The sequence below is a fragment of the Gekko japonicus genome, unplaced genomic scaffold, assembly GCF_001447785.1.
Source record: "Gekko japonicus isolate JY-2015 unplaced genomic scaffold, Gekko_japonicus_V1.1 scaffold3377, whole genome shotgun sequence".
Taxonomy (NCBI): domain Eukaryota; kingdom Metazoa; phylum Chordata; class Lepidosauria; order Squamata; family Gekkonidae; genus Gekko; species Gekko japonicus.
Window position 1 is genome coordinate 124,761 of NW_015165925.1, and position 8,611 is coordinate 133,371.

Here is an 8,611-nt window from a genome sequence, read left to right on the forward strand (position 1 = left end):
TGGGCAATTCAATGTTTAAACATTCAGGCACACAGATGGGCCAGGCTGAAGAGCGAAGTCCTCCGCAAAGGCGCTCTGGGCGACAACGGCTGAAGAGCTATTATGAAGCTTTCCAACTCAAGCAGTTATTAGAGATAGGTGAAGGTAATGAGCAGAAATGGTTCAGATTTGAGAATGAGATCAATGACAACATAGGACGCTTTGGGATTTTCTCTAAAGTTACTAAAAAGATCTTAAATTAATTAAAGGACCCAGAAATTCGGCACTAGAAGCCTGGAGTAAGTGGCAGCCCACATGGTTAGGAAGAAACTCAAGATGGGCACCAATACCCATCCATAGTGAAATAAGCAAAAATAAATGGTGGCAGTTGCTAAGATCAAAAGGGTATAATAGATTGAGAGACATGTTTAGGCAAGGCAACCTAAAACCGGTATATGAAATAATCGAAGAGATAGGTAAGCAATATTGGCTTAAAATAATAGCCATAGTATGGTAAAAAAGATTAATGAAAATCCGGCCCCACACGAGACAGCCCAAGCGTGCCTCGTGGGGGCCGCGTTTGCCTCCTTGTGAGGAGGAGTAGGCAGGCAGGCTGTGGTAGAGCCTTAGCTCCAATAGGGGGAGCGGAGCCTGGTAGCCTTAATAGGCTTGCTCCGCTCTCCCCCCGGCCAGTAGCTTGCCTCGTGCTCAGGACTTAGCTCGGAGCACGGAGAGAGTCAGCCTGCCTTTGGGGCCTTGACTCTTGTGGTGAGGGCTAAAACATCGGCGACGGTGCTCCTTGTCTGTGCTGCGTGGTTTTTAAAGGGCCCCGGATCAGTCGGCCCGTCCTGTGGCTGTGCGTTTTAAGCTCCTCCTGAGGGCAGGAGGTGTCGGGCTGGGCCGGCGGGGATTCCCCCCCCCGTTTGATCAGAGGCAGGGCGAACGAGCGCTGGGCTCCCGACGACGAGCTTTCGGTCGGAGTGCTTGTCGGGCGACAGGCCGTTGGGGCCCGGGAGCAGTCAGCCGCATCAGCGGCTGGACAGGCAGGCCAACAATCGAGCCAGCGACGCGGCATGGAAGCGGCTGCTTTGTCATGCTGGGGGCTGTAGTGGCAGAGAGCATCGGGCAGACCTGTTTGGAGGGGCTGCAGCGGGCGGCGCAGCGCAGAGCGGCCCTTGTCGGGCTGCTCCACCGTGTTAAACAAGAATTACACAACCCTGCCCCCCCCACATTGCCCCTGTCATTGTTGGTATAGGCGGTTGGTGAGGCTGCGGGGCCCTAGCGCTTGGCCTTGGGTGGTGTCATTCCCCCCCTTTTTTCCTTTTGCTTCTTTTGTTCTGTTAGGGAGTCGGGCAGCCATTTAGGACCAAGTTAAACCTGATCCCTGTTGCTGGGTAGGGGGCTGTTTAGAAGTCGGCCATCTTAGGGTGTTTTTCAGTGGCATCCATTTTGATAGGGTCTTGTGGGCGGCCATTTTGGGTGGTACTTCTGGGTTGCCGGGCTGCCATTTGTATAATTATTCCTATAATGGCTTCTAAGAAGAGAAAAGGAGGAGCAAAGGGTAAAGGGCCCGCGCCTAAGAGGCCCGTGCCAGCTCCGCCACCCGAAACTGTTCCTTCATCATCTGATGATGAGGATGAGAGGGCGGAGCAGCGTGCAATTTTGGATAGGCTTGCTGCTTTGGAGCAAGCTAAGTCTGATGTGGTTCCCGCCCCCATCAAGTGGTTCCGGTGTCGGACCGCAGGCAAAAACGTTGGGCTGAGAGGAAGAAGTTTAGGGATGAGATCGTTAAACTGGGGCGTCTGGAGCGGCTGTAGGTGAGGTGGATTCTACGCCAGTGGATGTGGTGGAACAAGTCCAGCCGGGTCCTAGTGGTACGTGGGATCCGGCACTGCAAATGAGATTGATGTGGCCATGGGGGCCGTGGGGTCAAGGTGCTGGCTCTGGGGCATCGTCTGCCTCAGAGACCGGCGCTGCAAAAAACTCTGGCGATAATACACAGTCCTGGGCTTGGGGGCCCCCTTCACAAGCTATGCAGTCCCCCTGGGGGTCTGTTCCAGCTGGTCCTTGGGGTACTGTAGGGTGTACCCCCCCTTGGATGAACCCTTACACTGCTGCGTCTGCATCAGCGATGCCTTTCGGTGATACCACCTTGCTGTTAGGCGATCACCTTTTACCCGCAACAAAGGAAAAAATATGAAAAGGTGAGTTCATTGACCTCTTTAGCCTTCTCTACCGGGATTTAGAGAAGAAGGATAAAGAGGAGATGAATGACAAGGAAAAGGAGATACTAAGGAGGAAGAAGGTCGATAGGACCTGGGCCAACTGGCTGGCTGGATATTTAATTTATACCAGTGTGTTGTCTTGGTCTCAGCCTTTGAGGTCACCAGCGTTGTTCCAGTACCTGGACATAATTTATAAGGCCTATACGGGCTTCCCAGGCCCGGCATGGCTTAAATATAATGAGGAGTTCCGGATGAGGGCTGCTATGAATCCCATGCTTCCATGGGATAGGATGCATCCTCATCTGTGGCTTCAAATTATGTCCACGCCTGACTTAGCGGCTGTTGAACGCTCACATAGTGGCCACATCGTGCAGTGTTTACAGGGGGCCAATACTTCCCGTGGTGTCACGGGGCAGGCGGTTCAACCCTGCTTGTTCTGATGGGATTTTGGGTCCCAGGGGGTATGTGACAGGAAGTCATGCCCATTCCGGCATGAATGCCCTGTGTGTGACGGCCCCCACTCCTTCCAATCTTGTCCACGAAGAAGGCCTGGCAGGAATCAGAGGAAGGGGTGGTTCATCCTCCTTCGCTGGTAAAGGGCCCCAAGTCCAATAAGCCTGATGGCTCTTGAAGCATGGCTGCAGGAGTGCCCTAAAGTAGAGGACAGAGTTTACTTATTAGAAGGTTTCACGTTTGGTTTTCGAATCCCCTTTCAGGGAGTTAGGGCCCCCTTTATGGCCTCGAATCTTAAATGAGTTAAGGGCATGGAGTCGGTGGTGAGAAAAAAGATCGACAAAGAATTGGAAGAGGGCCGTGTTCTGGGCCCATTTCCTTCACCACCGATCCCTAATTTGAGAGTTTCACCTCTGGGGATTGTGCCTAAAAAAGCACCTGGTGAATTTAGTTTAATTCACCACCTTTCATATCCTCGAGGTGATTCAGTTAATGATGCCATTCCTGATTATCTGTGGACGGTGAGGTACACCTCCTTTGACCAGGCGCTACGGATTGTGCGACGCTGTGGTCGGGGGGCAGAGTTGGCGAAGTGTGATATTAAGTCGGCATTTCGTCTCCTCCCTGTGCACCCAGATGATTCCAAGCTGCTGGGTTTCTCCTTTGATGGCCAGTTCTTCACGGACAGGGCTTTGCCCATGGGATGTTCTGTGTCATGCGCGGCATTTGAGCGCTTCAGTTCATTCCCGGAATGGGCTTTACGAGCCAAGATGGGCCTTCAGGATTTTGCACACTATTTAGATGCTTTTCTTTTTTGGGTCCTCAAGGAACAGTTGGATGTGCCCGGCTCCTGCAAGGGTTTCAGAATTTGGCCATGGAGCTGGGGGTTCCTTTGGGCAATGAAAAGACTGAAGGCCCTGCACAGAGGTTGGTTTTTCTGGGCGTGGAACTGGATACAGTGGCCCAGACATCCCGACTGCCCATGGAAAAAATCACAGCCCTGAGGGATCATATTTTTGAATTCCTTTCTCTGAGGAAGTCTTCGCTCAGGGATATCCAGCAGCTAGTGGGGCACCTTAACTTTGCATGTAAAGTGGTGGCCCCTGGTCGGGCCTTCTTGCGCAGGCTGTGATACCATGGCTGGGCTTCGGCGGCCGCACCACAGGGTGAGTGTGAACTGCGCAATGAAGGATGATCTCATGGTTTGGCAGGAATTTTTTACTTCCTTTAATGGAGTCTCTTTTTGGCACTAGGACTTAAAGCTCGAAGCAGAGCTGCAGGTCATGTCAGATGCCGCAGGGTCCCAGGGCTTTGGAGTTTATTTTCGCGGGCACTGGTGCGCTGCGGACTGGCCTGAGGACTGGGTTTCTGCTGGGTTTACCAGAGACCTGACATACCTGGAGTTCTTCCCCATTTTAGTGGTGGTTTGGCTGTGGGGGAATGAGTTGGCGAATCACATGGTGCACTTTTGGTGTGATAATTTGGCAGTGGTACATGTCATCAATTCCCTCACTTCTAAATCACCACGGGTAATGTGCCTGGTTCGAGCCTTTACACTGTGATGCCTGCGGCTCAACACACTGTTTTTAGCTTGGCATGTGCCGGGGGTGGACAATGGGGTAGCTGACGCTCTCTCTTGCAAACAGATGGAGAGGTTTCATCAGCTTGCTCCAGACGCCGATCTTCTGCCGGCAAGGATGCCTCCGGAGCTATGGCACGTTGGAGGGCCGAGGCTTGCAGGGCAATAGGCCTTGCCATCACCCCTAGCACGCAAAGAGGCTATGAACTGTCAGTTCGCCAATTCGAGGAGTTTAGAAAGCTAGAGGGCTATCCCAGGGTTTGGCCCATTGTGTTGGAGCAGCTGATGCATTACTCCATTTATTTAAAGGATTCAGGTTTGGCTGTTAGCTCCATACAGGGTCGTCTTTCTGCCCTTGCATTTCCTATTTCACCTGCAGTGCTGAAGGGATTGCAAGCAACATGGTCCAGAGTGTGCAGTTCTGGTTTTGAAGCCTACCTGTTCCATGCGACTTCGCTGCTGGCATTCTTTGGGGCGCTTAGAGTAAGCGAGCTTGTAGCGACGTCCAAGACTGACCAGTTGGGCAGGGCTTTGCACATTCGGGACCTTCAATTTAAGGGAAAGGAGGTGCACATCACGATCAGGGGATCCAAAACGGACCAGCGGCATAAAGGGTCGGTGGTCAAGTTGGGTGTCTGTTCCGACTCTGAGTTATGCCCTGTATTGGCTTTGTCTCAGTACAGGGCTTTCAGGGGCATGGCGGACGGATACCTCTTTATTCATGCTGATGGTGGTCCGCTGACAAAGCCCCAGTTTTGGGCTGTTACGGCCCGGGCTTTGGAATTGTTAGGCCTTTCTGGAGTGAAATTTGGCACTCATTCCTTCAGGATAGGAGCTGCTTCCACGGCGGCAGCCTTAGGCTATCCCACTACTGACATTCGGAGAGTGGGCAGGTGGCGTTCTGCCACTTACAAACGTTATGTGCATCCTCTTTCCTTGGTTTGAGTTACTGTTTGCAATGCTATTCACGCTGTTGGTTTCCGGAGTTCACTGTCGTTTCCTCCTAGGAGCTGTGTTTTGTGGCAGGAGACGGATTCTTATCTCCGGACACAGCTACATCTTCTGGGCGGCTCATCGGGCCAATCAATCGGCCATTGGCTCACAACTGGGCCTCAGCCAGTGGGCTACTGTGGAGTGGAGGGGCCACCAGGGCCTTCATTGGTCGGGCCTTCTCCCTCTTTTATTTCAGGCCAGTTCAGCCTTGCCACCAGATGTGTTGGTTATCCACCTAGGGGGTAACGACTTGGGATTCCTGAAGGGGAAGGCCCTTGTGTTGCAATCTAGGGATGACCTGGAGTGCATTAAGCGCCGATGGCCAGACACAGTAATCCTTTGGTCAGCCATGATTCCGCGCCGGCGTAGAGCCAATGGGGAGTTTTATAAAATGTTACAGGTTGTATTGGGCCACTACTTGCCTCATCCCCAGATTCGGCTTGAATTTCCGGATCTGTACAGAGGGGATGGTGTGCACCTTTCCGAGAAGGGAAATGACATCTTCCTTCAGGACTTGCAGCAAGGGCTTAGGTTAATTCTAGGCGTTTGAGTGGGCGCAGGGGCCTAACCAGAGGCTTGGCCCTTGCGGTGGCAGAATTAGGTTAAAATACAGTTTAGCGGCCAGCAAGCACCACTTAATAACCCCGGGTGTGGGTAGAGGGGTCTGCTCGACCAACCTTGTAGCCGTGCGGCCTGGGTGAGGCTTGCAGACCGCCTATGGGGATGGTCACGACAGAGACTCAGCGCTAGCCATGCAGTGGTGTTTGAGGGCTCCTATGGGCGCATCCCAATCTTGGCTCGGCCGGGATTGTAAGCGACTTATAGTTGGCTCCAACCCGGGGGGCTGCGGTGTCTTGCCTTCCTATGGTTTGAGGATGGGAGTCGAAGTGACACCAGGCCCGGCCGTGCTGCTGTTTTCATGGTTGCCCTTTGCCGTTAAGTTAAAAAGTTAATAATTTAATAAAGTGGCCTTATTTCATCCAACCTTCTTGTCTGACTCTTACTTCCATCTGGGGGGGCAATCCGGCCCCACACGAGACAGCCCAAGCGTGCCTCGTGGGGGACGCGTTTGCCTCCTCGTGAGGAGGAGTAGGCAGGCAGGCTGCAGTGGAGCCTTAGCTCCAATAAGGGGATCGGAGCCTGGTAGCCTTAATAGGCTTGCTCCGCTCTCCCCCCGGGGTTTTAGAGGTTAATGAAGTAGGGTGGATTAGGTCTTTTCACATTACCTTTCTAATCCAGATGTTATCCATTATGGGGCTGGTTCCGAGAAAAGTGATGCAGGAAAGGGCAATTTACACAACAAGTTTTCTTCCATTAAGGGGTTGTTCCTGAAGCACTATGGCCATTTCACACACTGTCGCTTTCCCCCTGCCATTACCTCAGTCATTGTTGTTTTTTTGGAGGTTCTAATGGGAGCACTGAAACGCTAAACAAATAGAACAATTCAATACAATAGCAACACTATTAACAACCCAGGCTTCAGCTTTATTTGCAATTCCCCCTCCTCGCAGCACATGTTTCCTTTCTCATTCATTAACTGGAACTAAGGGAAAGCTCTCTGTCAGGCAAATAGCAAAAAGGCCAGGTTTCATTCCAACAGTGTTTCATTGGGGGAAGACGAACAAGAGAGAGAAGACTAAGAGAGAGAGAAACAAAATGCCTTGGGATAAAGTGGATTATTCCTCTTCTTTGCATTGCTGAGCTGCACTCAGGGGCTTGGGGAGGGGGAATTGTAAATGAGGCTGAGATGCCAGGGTTGTTTATGGTGTCACTATTGTATTGAATTTCTCTATTTGTTTAGTGTTTCAGCACTCTCATTAGAACTTTTTTTAAAAGGCCAAAGAAGATTGCGTGCATGGAGAAAATGTGCAGGCATCGGGGGGAGGGTGAAAAGGAAGGAAAGAAAGCGGCATCACAGGAAGCACTATGGGGCATTTTACGCCGCACCCTATAGTGATTCAGAAGCAGAAGAAGGATTTGAAACCAGAAGAATCCTTATATATATATATGGCAGGGGGAAAGCGACAGTGTGTGAAATGGCCATAGTGCTTCAGGAACAACCCCTTAATGGAAGAAAACTTGTTGTGTAAATTGCCCTTTCCTGCATCACTTTTCTCGGAACCAGCCCCATAATGGATAACATCTGGATTAGTACTGTAATGTTAAGGTACTGCAATGAAAACCCTGCAAGTCATTTCATATTCCCAGCTGCCAATCGGTTCAATGGGCATACTATTGAAACCCCACCCCCTCCACAGAGTCAATGGCCTGGGGGGGGGGAGCCAATGCAGCGGGAGATCTCAATGTTTTGGAGGGGGTGGGGTTTCAATAGTATGCCCATTGAACCGATTGGCAGCTGGGAATATGAAATGACTTGCAGGGTTTTCATTGCAGTACCTTACCATTACAGTACTATGCATGGAAGTAATGACAAATGTAGTATGGATTTGGAATGACAGTATCGGGGCACTGATTGCTCTGGAACTGGAATGGCAGCGCCCAGAGTGAAATGGTGGTCATTCCAGTTCCAAGCCACCTCTGCCCCATTGAGGAAGCAATTGTGGGATCTGAGGGTGGTGCTGCATACCCCCACCTCTGAGCCCACCCCAATGGCCCCCTCTCCTGCTCTAAGGCTATCAGGGTGGGGCGGATATGCCCTTAATAATGTGGCTGGCTTGCCTGGAAGTGCACCCTCCAGTGAGCAAATGCATAGGGTGGAAAGAACTCCCCTTCCCCTTCTGCCCTTTGGAAGCCCTGTGTTCTGTGTGGGCATTGAGGCAGCTGCGGAGACAGCTCAGAACTCCTCCCCACTATTGGTGTTACTATCTTTAGAATGCCTTGTGAATGAAAGAATCGGAGGAAGGGTAAATCTGAGTAATTTCTAGAGCCTTAAAAAGATTGAGTTATCCTTATACTAATAGCCAAATTGCCCCCGTGAGTGCGGATATCTAAATCCGTGCTCCGGGGGCAGCTGGGGGACAGGGAGAGGTTTGTGCACACGTGAGGAGGTCCCCACGAGTGCACAAAAATCCTAAACCCTGTAAAAAAAATCAGGGGGATGTTTAAATCCCCCCGAAACTCACAGAGCATCCCCTGCACATGCGCAGGGTATGCTCTGCGAGAGCCGCCACCGCCGTTTGGAACTTGAGCGGTGAGCGGCAAGCAGGGAGGGAGGGGGCCAGAGCAGTGAGGGCCGAGCGGCCCTCGGTTCGGAGCTGGGGGTGGGGGGAAGAAAAAGCCACCGCTTGCCACTTGCGAGGGAAGCGGCGAGCGGCGAGCACAGGGGAAAAGCCCAGGGGCGGTGGAGGAGACCGCCGGAGCCACAGGTAAGAGGAGCCGGGGGGGACCGACAAGGCCCGGCGCCTGGAAGCCGCCTGGGCCT